Here is a 13998-nt window from a genome sequence, read left to right as displayed (position 1 = left end):
TGTACCACACCACACTATGGAGCACATTCTGAAGAGTGCTGGGAGCACTCTTCCCACTCCAGGTTTGTCTCCTGTGTCAGTTACAATTGATTGACTTGTGGCAGTCTTCTGATGTCTTTATCACTTCATGATAAATTCACTCAAAGCCTTCTCATTTGCACTCTTTCTTTCAAATATTTACCAAAATATTTTAGTAAAGAACAGTCTGAATTCTAGTCTACTCCGACAAATGTGAATTATCACCAAACGTATTTCTTAATGATGGGCAGATATTGCTCTGATGATGATAAAATCAACTCTAGGATAATATCCTGAAACCAACTTTGTCTGTCACCCACTAAAAGCTTGGGCTTGTCAAACTAATTTTCAGCTACCCAGTTTCTTAATTTCCCTTGTCAATGCAGCAATTTCTTTGAAGCAGAGCTGTGACACTGTTTTCTATGACATCTCACTTGCAACAAGTCATGATCAGGTTCATATTTTTTAAAAGTGATATGTGAGTTCAAGTTCTAGGTTCTTGATAAATGTTATTTTTTATACATTGTTTAGAAATTTCCACTTCAAGAACTTTGCACCTGAGATATTTTATATAAGAGTTCTGATTACTCATGGATCATAACCCAGAACCTTTTGGAATCAATCCTAGTGCATATAATAATCTTTACTAGTAATAGTTTTTACTATGTCAATATACAGAGTGTGTTTATAATGTGCCTGTCACTGCATCAAGTAATTTTTGTACATAGTATCATTGAAGACTCACAATAATCTTTATGGATTGATTGGAATAATTCCATTTTACATATGAGGAAACTGAGGCTTAGCCAAAATCATATAAGAGTAAGGGGGTGAGCAGAGATTCTAACTGAGCCAGTGATCTTAAACACTGTATAACACTGTGTTCTTTATAGATACAAGATTTCCCCAATTTGTGGATAACGTATATGTCAGCATATGGGATATCATTAAAAACCTTTCTCTGGAGGCTGTGGGTAAGGTGGGAAAGCTTTCCATCATGCTCATCTCTGGGTTGGGGCATACTTCTTGCATTACACCAAGACTTTAAGGACATTTTCCTCAGGGCAGATCGTTGAAGGTGGTATAACTACGGTGATAGCATCCACAAGCAAGCCCCTCAGAAATAGCACAGATCACCTGAAGACTGTGCCTCGAGTGAAGAAGTCAATCACTCCCTACACTGTTCTAAAAAACTTCCTGAGCTTTCCATTCACCTCCTTTGGAGAAAATCTCTGACTTTCTACTGGACATCCCCAGATCAGGGAGTTTGCATTCACCTTAGAGCCTCTCAATTAAATCTGCCTTCTACTCCATAATATACTTTTTTTATTAGAAAAAATTAGGTATTATATCTTGAACACCTATTTTGCTTAGCATTCTGCCATGTGGATAATACCATTATTTCACAAATGGGAAAATATACACAGAGGGACTAAACAATTTACCCAAGGCTGCACATCAGGCATGGGCAGAATCCAGGGCCTCAAACATTCCAGTCCTGTGCTATGCTGCTAGCCTAATGTATGTAAACTCTTATCCTCATATAACAATCCCCCTGTTCCTTTTAACATACCAGTTGCTTGATACAGCATGTCAAACACATTTTTTTTGTAGCGAGAGTGGAATTCAGTTTACTTTTGGATCATTGAAATCTTCATAAGTGAATCCATTTCTAGAATGTCCAGAAACACTTATCATTTACCTTAGGCTCTAACATCATATTTTTTATAAAAAGTTCATAAAACAATTTTAAAAAGCATCATATTGAGATAGCAGGAGATTTAATTAAAATGAATTTTTAGTAGATGATAATCCTTCAGTATTTACAATGATCAGAGAAGTTGTTAAGGCTATGTGTAGAGTCTAGAATTCAGTAAATCCAAAACTCTATCAATTGCTGTTACTGTAAAGTTGTCTTAAAATACAGTTTTCTACATAATGTTAATATTATAGTTAATATTTATTTTTTTAAAGCTGTAGCCAGTATATCACAAAGTACTTTATGTACCCTTATGGGTGTGTTTAACATTAGCTACATCAGCAATTTTCCTGAAAACTTTTCATCCACTTTGGACATGTGTTTACAGATAACAACAGTTTTATTTGTAAGCAAAGAACTCTTTTGAATGCCATATTGAAAACACATTTAAATGCACACAGCTTTTACTTCCTCTCTTCTTTTAACATTCATTAAAATCTGCTTAAATAATGAGTATTGTGTTCAATGTACATCATTTTTAAAACACAGCCAAAGGAAATTAGCATTTAATTCAGTGAATGGTTATATAAAGTGTTGAGAAATATGCCTGTTGCCTTTTGCCTTATTTAGTAAGATTCTAATTATTTAGGTATTATGCATAAAATGGACACAGTTTGCATTAAGAATTTGAGTTTAAATCTCTAACTGTGTAATTGTGCATGTTTTCCTCCCAGGGCTGTAAAGAAAAGGAACCTGTGGTCTATGATAATTGCATCTGGAAGGGAGTTAAAAACACTTGTAATTTAAATAAAATCAATAAAAAGCTGTCAAAAACTTGCTTGAGCTCATCTCATGAAAATCCCCTGAAGTTACACTGTGTCTTTCCTCTTCCATATTATAAATACATTTGTTATTTATTACAAAAAACACTTTAAATTGTCATGTAAAATAGCTTCCAATCCAATCAGTGTGGAAATAATAGCCCACATCAAAAACATGCAAGCTACTGCTACTAAAATTCATCTGAAAGAGGACCATGCCCAGAAATTGCAGCCACTCATATAAATAAGGAGGACATCCTGGAAGTGATGTAGTTATACATGTACTGCATGTCTTGGAAAATATGGCAAAAAATGAAATCTTCATAAGTGAATCCATTTCTAGAATGTCCAGAAATGTCTACATGTTCATTATTTTCTGATCAATAAAGAATACTAAGTTAACCCCATTTAAAACATGTGGGAGCACTGGAATGGCAGAATAAGGTCCTCCAAAAATCTACTTCTTCATAAAAACAATGAAAACACTGGTTGGAAAAAATAAATTGACTGTCTAAATAAACTTTTTAAAAACTCTGGGAGTTAATCAAAGACCTGTAACAAAAACAAACCAAAGGAAAATGGCTAAATCTCAATAAGAAAAATGAGCTTTGTAGCTTTTCAAGTTATTCCCATCCCTTTCTCTCTAGCTTTGAGGTAATCTTGAAAACAAAAGTCTCATAATCATGGTAACCATGCGAATCATCAGCCTAGCAGAAACTGGAAGGGGAAAAACTGGTTTGGGGCCCTCCAAAAGCCCATCCCCAGAGAATTGCCATTATCAACCGAGTCTGGCAGTTCCCCCGGAAATGTCCAATTTCAGAACTCATCTTTATTTGACCTAAATTAGAGCTCACTAACTGTAAATATCTTTTACCTTGTAGCTGTGTTTGTAGAAAACAATCAGCAGCAATTCAATATTGTAGCTTCATCATGCAATGATAACAGTTGGAACAAATAAGAATCTGACCAAAATATATAAAAGAAAAAAACTTGAAAGAACATGTCTATAGGGGCCTTAGAAAAGCTCTAATGCAATCTTGGAAATCTAGAAGGCTTCACGCATGTGCAGGGATGTGTTCATGCCCAGGGAAGACCTGAGAAGGCCCTAATCTCTAGCCTCTGGCTAGCCTTGAGAATCTATGTAAACTGGAAATAAAAGCAAAGGCAAAGTTGTAAACTCCCTGCCTGAGCATTGACAGAATGCCCAAACTCTACATAATGCCTGAACAAAAGTTCAAAGCATATAAAGAAATTTATGGCCAATCATTAGTGTGTACCAATAGCTAACTGAGAAGAGACTGCAGTGGCTATACATGACAAAAAAAAAAAAAAAAATACTGACTTTACAGAATTAGATCAGCAAAGTCACTGAACAAATAGCAGAAACAACAGCAACAAACAATACAAAAAACCCACAGTGTGGGAAGCGGGGGTGATGACCTAGCTTTCGTAGATGCCACACTATATTATTTATCCAGTTTTTAACAAAAATTTACAAGATTATTAAAGACAAGCAAAAAAAGATGGCACAGACACAGGAAAAAAAAAATCAGCCAATAAAAACAATCTGAGGATGCTCACATTGAACTTAGCTAGACAAAGACTTTAAGTCAATTGTTTTAAAGTCTGTTTTAAGAACTGAAAAAAGATGCCTTAAAAATGAAAAATAGGTATGATGATAATGTCTCACCAAATACAGAATACCAATAAAGTAAAAATGATAATAAAACATAGAAATTTTGAAGTTAAAAATTACAATAACTGAAATGAAAAATTAATGAGTCTCAACAGCATGTTTTAATTGTCTGAAGAAAAATTCAGCAAAATTTAAGATATGCCAATTGAGATTATCTAGTTTGAAGAACATAAAGAAAAAAATAGAGTATCAGAAATATGTAGGACACCATGAAGCATAAGAATATACGCATACTGGGAGTCCCAGAAAGAGAAGAGAGACAAAAATAGAATATCTGAAGATATTATGGCTAAAAGTTCCCAAATTTAAATAAAAATATTAATATACACAGTCAAGAATCTCATTTTTTTTTTCTGGCAAGATGGCTGACTAGAGGGGGCCAGCCCTCACCTCTAAGGCAAAACAAACAAACAAACAAACAACAACAACAACAAAACAACAAAGCCTAAAGCAGCAAACAGATAGCTGTAGAGTGTCTAGGAGAAAACAATGGAATATAAACAGTGAGGAAACCTACCCAAGACCTACAAACTCAAGACAGCAACATGGAAAGACAAGGGAAATTCATGACCAGGACCAGATCAGAGTCTGGAGAAACCCTGCACTGCCAGGACAAAGTAGGCAGGGGGTAGAGGGGCAATGAGTGGCACTGCTACCATAGATGCCTGCAAATCAGGCTGCAGGATAAATGCACAGCCATCATGGACAGTGAACCTATGCAACTGTATTTTTCCAAAGGGGGACCACACATGAAGTCACCCCCACCCCCCTAGGTCCTGAGTCGCTGCTAGGTGTTGCCATTTTGGAATAGGAGCCAGGAAACCTCAGTCTTGCCAACCCAGCAGCCCTGCACAACCTGGTGGAGTCCACAGGGGACAGCATGCCAGCTGCCTGATTACATGCCCTCCTTCCCCCTGGGAGCTCAGAGCTCTGCTTGACATAGGAAAACCTCCTGTGCCAGTGGAGATGGGGAGGAGCATGCCACTAATCTGGATCCATCCCCCAACCAGCTCAGAGCCCTGCCTGACTCAACAATCCACCCCCATCCCAGAAGACAGCAAGTAAGGCCTGCACCACTCCCCTGTACCAGATGCTTGAATTCATACCTCCTACCCCAGAAGCTTCGAGGTCTGTGATACAGAAAGCCTGCCAGCACCACTGAAAAGTGTGCTGGGGGTATGCAAGCTGCCTAGATCCACGCTATCTTGCCCAGAAGCCCATTTCCCATCTGACACTGCACCTGTCCACATCAGCAAAGAAGGTACAGGGGATGAGCCGGCACTTACTAATGTGCTCACCAGAACCAAACCTACAAAACCCAACCCAACTATCAATATAAAATACTTCTATGGATAAGAGTCTCTCCCCTCAAAAACCACAGTAAAAATTAAAAGAAGTGACTACACCACGAGATGCCCAGACATCAATGAAAAGAGGCATGAGGAAACAGGGAAATGGGACTCCTACAAAAAAAAAAAAGAAAATCCAGGATATTTATGAAAAATTCAACAAAGAGGTAGAACCAGTTCAGCGATCAGGATGGTGGATCAGACAGTACCCAGCATCACCCTCTACCACAATCAACCAATTCACAACTATTAAAAAGCAATGAATGCCAAGCTGGGGCCACTATAGTCCAGGGAAAGAGGAGTAGAGACCTACAGAGTTCATGAAGGCAGGAGAAGCCACAATGAGAGAAAGAAAGGACCACTCTGACCGTTTCGAGCCCCAACCACTTCAAGCCTTTCCAGGATGAGCAAACGGAGCAAGAACTGGCAAAAGACACTGCTGTGCCCTTCATATGAAGGTACTTGGAGGCTGCAGTGGAGAAGAGGGCCTTGGTGGCCCCCAGGCCAGCAATATCACTAACAGGGTTCCTGTGGACCCACACAGGAGTGAGGGGCCACAGACAACTAAAAAAAGGAGTCACTCAGAGACCAGTGAGTCATCTCAAGTGACCAGCACAAGAATAATCCCATGGGCAGTGTATGGAGAGCAGGGGGTAGGGGAGACTGGCCCACTGGGGGAACTTTGGGGCAAAGCATGGACAGCTGATCTGCCCTCCAGTCAACACAGGACCACTCAGTGGATACTGGTCAGGAATATAAAACTGCAGGGGATGTAGTTTACTGAAAAGACTCAGACCCAGACAGACCAGAGCTTCCACACAACCCAGGTATAGCAAACCTCACAAGACCCGGAATTGCTTACAAGGTCAAAAATTAAAACTTGAGCTGCACAAAAATCCTTCCCCAGGGAATCATCAGCAAAGCAGAAATTTACCTCAACCACAGGGTACAATTTGCTGCAGAAAGTTCCCTCATTTTAGAAGTAACCAAAGAACAACAAATTAGTTCCAGGGCAGAGTTTAAGTGGTGGAGAATAGTGAATAATCCAATGCAAAACTGAAAGAAAAAACAAAAATCCCAAAGATTCAGAGATAAACTTCTGATATTAACCAGTAAAGGTCTAACACCACCAAAGAACACCTATAAAACCTAGAAGGACCAGAAGTCCCCCAGGCTCCCAAGCCAAGATAGGGAGAGAGCCAAGAGACTCAGCCACACATCCCCAACATCTGTATCCAGTCCAGCCATCACCAAGCTGCTGCCAGAAGCCCCCTGGGCTCCCCGGCTAGAATGAAGGGGGTGCCATGGGCCTTGACCACACCCCCTTCCTCATCCTTCCACACTATCCTCCTCCCCTTTTCCCTCTCTCCCTTTCCCCCAACTGCTCTGCAACAACACCTTAGAATGTAAAATAAATAAAATATTAAAAATAAGTAAAATAATAAGTAATAAAATAATAAAAGAAAGAAAGAAGTATAGAAAGAAAGAAAAAAGATAGAAACAATAAGAAAGAAGCAAGCAGAAATCCTGGAACGGAAGAATTCCTTCAATTAAATAAAAAATACAACCAAGAGTGTAAGCAGCAAGGTAGAACAAATGGAAGATAGAATTTCAGAACTAGAAGACAGACTTTTTGAATTAACACAGCTGGACCAAAAAAAAAAAAGGAATAAAAAATAATTTTTTTACAAAAGAAAGAAGGCCTATGAGACATTTCTGATAACCTTAAGCATACAAACATATGTACTATGGGTGTACTGGAAGAGGAAGAGAAAGGAAAAGGCATTGAAATCCTATTCAGTGATATTTAATGAAATAATAGCTAAAAACTTTCCAAGTATGGGGAGAGATGCAGTCTCACAGATCCAAGAAGACCAAAGATCCACAAACAGATTCAGCCCAAGAAGGACCTTCCTGAGACACATTGTAGTCAAATTTTCAAAAGTCAAAGAAAAAGAAAAAATTCTTAAAACAGCAAGGAGTACAATGATACTCTTCACAGAAATAGAAAAAAAACAATCCTAACATTCTCATGGAACAATAAAAGACTGTGAATAGCCAAAGCAATCCTGAGCAAAAAAATAAAGGCAGAGGCATTACACTACCTGACTTCAAATTACACTACAAAGCTGTAGTAACCAAGACAACATGGTATTGGCATAAAAACAGACACAGGGACCAGTGGAACAGAATAGAGAACCCAGAAATCAACCCACATACTTTCAACTTACATACTTCAAGAAAGGCACCATGTACATACATTGGGGAAAGGACAGACTCTTCAGCAAGTGATGCTGAGAATACTGGAAATCCATTTGTAGAAGAATGAAACTAGATCCATACATTTCACCCTATACCAAAATCAACTCAAAATAGATTAAAGACTTAAATGTAAGACTTGAAACTATAAAACTCCTAGAAGAAAACATAGGGGAAACACTTCAGGAGCTAGGACTGGGCAAAGACTTTATGAATAAGACACAAAAAGCACAGGCAAGAAAAGAAAACAAAAGCAAATGGGATTATATCAAACTACAAAGCCTCTAAATAGGAAAGGAAACAATCAACAGAGTGAAAAGACAACCTACGCAACAGGAGAAAATATTTGCAAACTATACATTCAGCAAGGGATTGCTATCAAAAATATAGAAAGAATTTAAACCACTTAACAGTAAAGACACAAGTAACCTGATTAAAATATGGGCAAAGGAGCCAAATAGAAATTTCTCAAAAGAAGATATAGAAATTGCCAACAAGTTTATGCAAAAATGATTGACATCACTAATCATCAGGGAAATGCAAATCAAAACCATACTGAGATATCATCTCACCCCAATTAGACTGGCTATTGTAAAAAAGACAAAGAATAACAAATTCTGGCAAGGATGGGGATAAAGAGGAATACTTATACATTGTTGGTGGGACTGCACATTAGTACAGCCATTATGGAAAACAATATGAAGATTTCTCAAACAACTATAGACAGAACTGTCATACCATCCAGCAGTCCCACTACTGTATCCACCCAAAGGAATGGAAATACATCATGTTGAAGGGATACCTGCAATCCTATATTTATGACAGCTCTGTTTATTACATTAGGCAAGATATGCATAAGGAAAATGTGTTATATATACACAATGGAATACTACTCAGCCATAAAAAAGAATGAAATTTTGCCATTTACAGCAGCTGGATGAGCTTGAAGAAAATTATGTGAAGTGAAGTAAGACAGGCACACAAACAGAAATACTGCATGTCCTCTCTCATAAGAGGGAAATAATAAACAAATAAACAAACAATCACAATAATACATTGAACTTTCTGAAGGAGAGAACAGAACTATGGTTACTAGAGTTGGGAAAGGGGGAGATGCGTGGAGGGGGGCCAGAGAGAAATTGGTTAATGGGCACAAGGAATGATTATGTTCTGTTATGATGAGTATGCTAATTATCCCAATTTGATCATCATACATTGTACACAGATATTGATATTCAACTCTGTACTCCAGAAATATATTTATAATCAATTAAGTTTCACTTTAAAAAAGAAGAATTTCAATGAACTCCAAGTGGAATAAATTTTTCAAAAAGTGGACATCTAATATTCACATGCCAAAGAATAAAGTTTGACTCTTATCTTACATCATATAAAAAAAAACTCAAAAAGGATTAAAGACCTACACATAAGACGCAAAGCTATAAAATTCCTATAAGAAAACATAGAGGAAAAACTTTATGACATTGGACTTGGCAATGATTTATTGGATATAACACCAAAATCACAGACAACAAAAGTAAAAATGGTACTAAATCAAACTCAAAAACTTTTGTACATCAAACTACATAATCAACAAAGTGAAAAGCACCCTATGGAATGGGAAAAATATTTGCAAATCACATGTTTGACAAGGGGTTAATATTCAGAATATGCAAAAAACTTCTACAACTCCACAACAAAAAGTCAAATAACCCTATTAAAAAAATGGGCAAAGAACTTAAGCAGACATTTCTCCAAAGATGATATACAAATGGCCAATAAGCATATGAAAAGATGTTCAACATCACCAGTTATCAGAAAAATGCAAATTATAACAGCAATGAAATATCATATCAAACTCATTTAGCATGGCTAGTATCAAAACACACATACACACATAGAAGATAGCAAATGTTTGTGAGGACGTGGAGAAACTGGGGCACTTGTGCACTGTTGGTGGAATTGTAAAATGGTGCCACCACTATGAAAAAGAGTATGAAGATTTCTCAAAAAATTAAAAAATGGAGCTACAATATTGTCCAGCAATTCCTCTTCTGGGTATATATTCATAATATGAAAGCAGGGTCTTAAGATATTTGCATACCCATATCAATAGCAGCACTATTCACAATAGACAAGTTGAATGTTCATTGATGGATGAATGGATAAACAAAATGTGGTACACACACACACACACACACACACACACACACACACACACACACACACACACACACACACACAATATACTATTATTTAACCTTAAAAATTCTGACATGCTACGACATGGGTGAACTTTGAGGACATTATGCCAAATGAAATAAGCTAATCATGAAAAGACAGACACTGTACGATTTCACTTATATGAGTTATGTAGTCAAAATTATAGAGACAGAAAGTAGAATGGTGGTTGTCAGGGACTGTGGGGAGGGAAGAAGGAAGAGTTACTGTTTAATGAGTATATAGTTTCAGTTTTACAAGATGAAAAGAGTTCTGAAGGTGAATGGTGATGACAGTTGCACAACATTATGAATGTATTTAATACCAGTGAACTGTACATTTAATAATGTTTAAGATGGTATATTTTACACTATGTGTATTTTAGCACAATAAAAATTTAGAAAAAAAAAAGAAAGGAAATTCTGTCACATGCTAAAACATGAATGAATTTCAAGGAAATTATGCTAAGTAAAAATACTATTCACAAGAAGACAAATACTGTATGATTCTACTTGTATGAGGTACTTAGAGCAGTCAAATCATAGACAGGAGGTAAAATGGTGATTGCTGGAGCCTGGGGAGAGGGAGCAATGGAACTACTATTTAATGGATGTATAGTTTCAGATGTCCAGGATGAAAAAGTTCTGGAGACCTGTTTCACAACAATGTGTACATACTTAACACTACTGAACTGTACACTTAAGAAAAGTTAATATGGTAAATTTTATGTTATATGTTTTTTTTTAAACTGCAATTTTTTTAAAAAAGAGAGGGGGAATAAAAGGATGAAGTCAAAACTTTGCTCATCATTTTCAACATCTATGGCTAAAACAGGTAGAATCCTTGTGCTGTTTATTTGCAAAAGATAAATTTAAAAGCAAACTGTCCTCCACCCTCAAATGTACACATAAAGACATCATAATCAAACTGTCAAAAAACTAAGGCAAAGAGAGAATCTTGAAAGTAGCAAGAAAGAAGCAACTCATCACATATAAAGGATCCTCAATAAGATTAACATTCAACTTCTCATTGAAAGCATGAAGGCCAGAAGGCAGAGCAATGGAACACTCAAACTGCTAAAAGAAAGAAAGACTCTCATCTAAGAACTTTATATTTAGCAGTAAAGGATATATAGATTATGAGACAGAAATTAAGACATTCCCAGGAAAACAAAAACAGAGGGAACTCATCACTAATGGACCTTCCTTACAAGAAATGTAAAAGGTAGGTTTCAGTTTGATATGAAAGAACATTAGATAGTAACTTGAATCCACCAGAGAAAACAGTTAGCATCAATAAAGCTAACCACATATGTAAAAATGAAAGACAGTATAAATATATGTGTTGTTTATAACACTTTTTTTCACTCCTAGTTGATTTATAAGTCAAGTGAAAAAAGCAATAATTATTTATCTTTGTTGTTGGGCGTATAACATATAAAGATGTAATATGTGTGACAGTAATAGTTCAAAGTAGAGTGAAGAAAAGAAAGCCTTTTATACTACTGAAATTAGATTATTATTAACATAAACCATATTGTTATACCTTAACCTTAAAGTGTTATATGTAATCCCCAGGACAAATACTAAGAAAATAGCTCAAAATTATGTAGTAAAAGAAATAATAAGGGAATTAAAATGGCTCACAAAAACGCATCTATGTAACATAAAAAATGGCTGTAATGAAGAAATAGAAAAACAGACATAGGGCATATAGAAAACAATTAACAAAATTGAGGTGTAAATCATACTTTAGTAATTACATTAAATGTAAATATACTAAACAGTGCAATCAAAAGGCAGAGATTGGCAGCAAAAAATATCGTCCTACTTAAAGCTGTCTACAAGACACTTTAGATGGAAATAGACAAATAGTCTGAAAGTAAAAGGATGTGAAAAGATATACCATAGTAATTAAAAGAGAGCTCAAATGGCCAGAATAATATCAGGAAAATAGACTTTACTGAAAAAATTGTTAGTGGAGGCAAAAAGGATATTTCATATTCATAAAAGGGTCAATCTACCAAAAAGACATAAAAATTATGAGCATATATGCACTTAACAACAGAGGACCTAAGTACATAAACAAAAATTGACAAAAAGAGGAAAATTCAACAGTAATATTTAAAGAATTAAAAATTCAATTTTTAATGATTTATAGAAAAGCTAGACAGAAGATTAGCAAGGAAATAGAAAATGTTAACAAAAGTATAGAACAACTATACATAATGTACATTTATAGAACACTACACCCAACAACTAGACATAGACATTTATAAAACACTCCGCTCAACAACAGAATACACATTTTCTAAAATGCACATGAAACATTCTCCATAATGCCTCATATTTCAGACTATATAAGAAGCTTCAATAAATTTTAAAAACATGTAAATCATGCAAAGTATGTTCTCAGCTTACAGTGGAATGAAATTAGAAATAAGTAAAAGAAGAAAATTTAAGAAATTCATGAATATTTGGAAATCAAACAACATACTTCTAAATAACCAATGGACAAAAGAAGTCACAAGGGGAATTCGAAAATACTTTGAGGTGAATAAAAATGAAGAAATAAGATACCAAAGCTTAGAGGATGCAGCTAAAACAATCAGAGAGACATTTATAGATTTATTTTATTATTTATTTATTTTTAATTTTAATTTATCAATATACATTGTAGTTGATTTTCGTGTCCCTTTACCAATTTCTCCTATTTTCCCCTCCTTCTCCCTGCCATCAACCCCATCAACATCATATCTGTTCACTTATCTCAACAAGTTCAAGGAATTATTATGATTGTTGTGTCTTCCCCTGCCTCATTTATTTGTTTGTATATTTATTTATTTATTTTTATTAGCTCTCACATATAAGTGAGAACATGTGGTATTTCTCTTTCTGTGCCTGGCTTATTTCACTTAATATGATTTTCTCTAAGTCCATCCACGTTGCTGTGAATGGTAGCATTTCACTCTTTTTTACAGCAGAGTGGTATTCCATTGTGTAGGTATTTTCCTTATCCACTCATCCGATGATGGGCATTTAGGTTGTTTCCAACTCTTGGCTATTGTAAATAGAGCTGCAATAAAAATGGGAGTACAGGTATCACTTTGACATGATGATTTCCATTCCTTTGGGTATATACCCAGCAGTGGAAAAGCTGAGTCATATGTAGATCTATCTGTAATTGTTTGAGGAACCTCTATAGCATTTTCCATAGAGGCTGCACCATTTTGCAGTCCCACCAATAGGTAAGAGGGTTCCTTTTTCTCCTCGTCCATGCCAGCATTTATTATTCTCAGCCATCTTGAGTGAGATGATATCTCAAAGTGGTTTTGATTTGCATTTCCTGAATGCTGAGTGATGTTGAACATGTTTTCATATGTCTGCTGGCTATTTGTATATCTTCTTTTGAGAAATGCCTATTCAGCTCCTTTTCCCCCTTTTTAATTGGGTTACTTGTTTTTTTTGCTGTAAAGTTGTTTGAGTTACTTGAACATTCTGGTTATTAATCCTTTGTCAGATGTATATTTTGCAAATATTTTCTCCCACACTGATACCAAAACCAAGCAAAGATAAAACAAAACAAAAAAAACTACAGGCCAATATCTTTGATGAAAATAGATGCAAAAACTCTCAAAAAAATATTAGCTAATAGAACACAGCAACACATACGTAAAATTATGCACCATGATTAAATAGGATTCATCCCAGGGATGCAAAGTTGGTTCTTTGAAAACAATCAAAAAAATCAAAACACTTTTACCTAGACTGACTGAGACTGAAATTACTAATATCAGAAATAAACTGATTTTTGAGAAGAGTTCCAGAATAACTCAAAAGGAAAAGAGTATGCTTTTAAACAAATAATGCTGGGACAACTGGACATCCATATGCAGAAGAATTAATTTGAAACTTAATCCCACACTGTATAAAAAAA

This window comes from Cynocephalus volans, chromosome 3 (genome assembly GCF_027409185.1).
Source record: "Cynocephalus volans isolate mCynVol1 chromosome 3, mCynVol1.pri, whole genome shotgun sequence".
In the NCBI taxonomy this organism is placed as follows: domain Eukaryota; kingdom Metazoa; phylum Chordata; class Mammalia; order Dermoptera; family Cynocephalidae; genus Cynocephalus; species Cynocephalus volans.
This window is presented reverse-complemented; position numbering follows the sequence as displayed.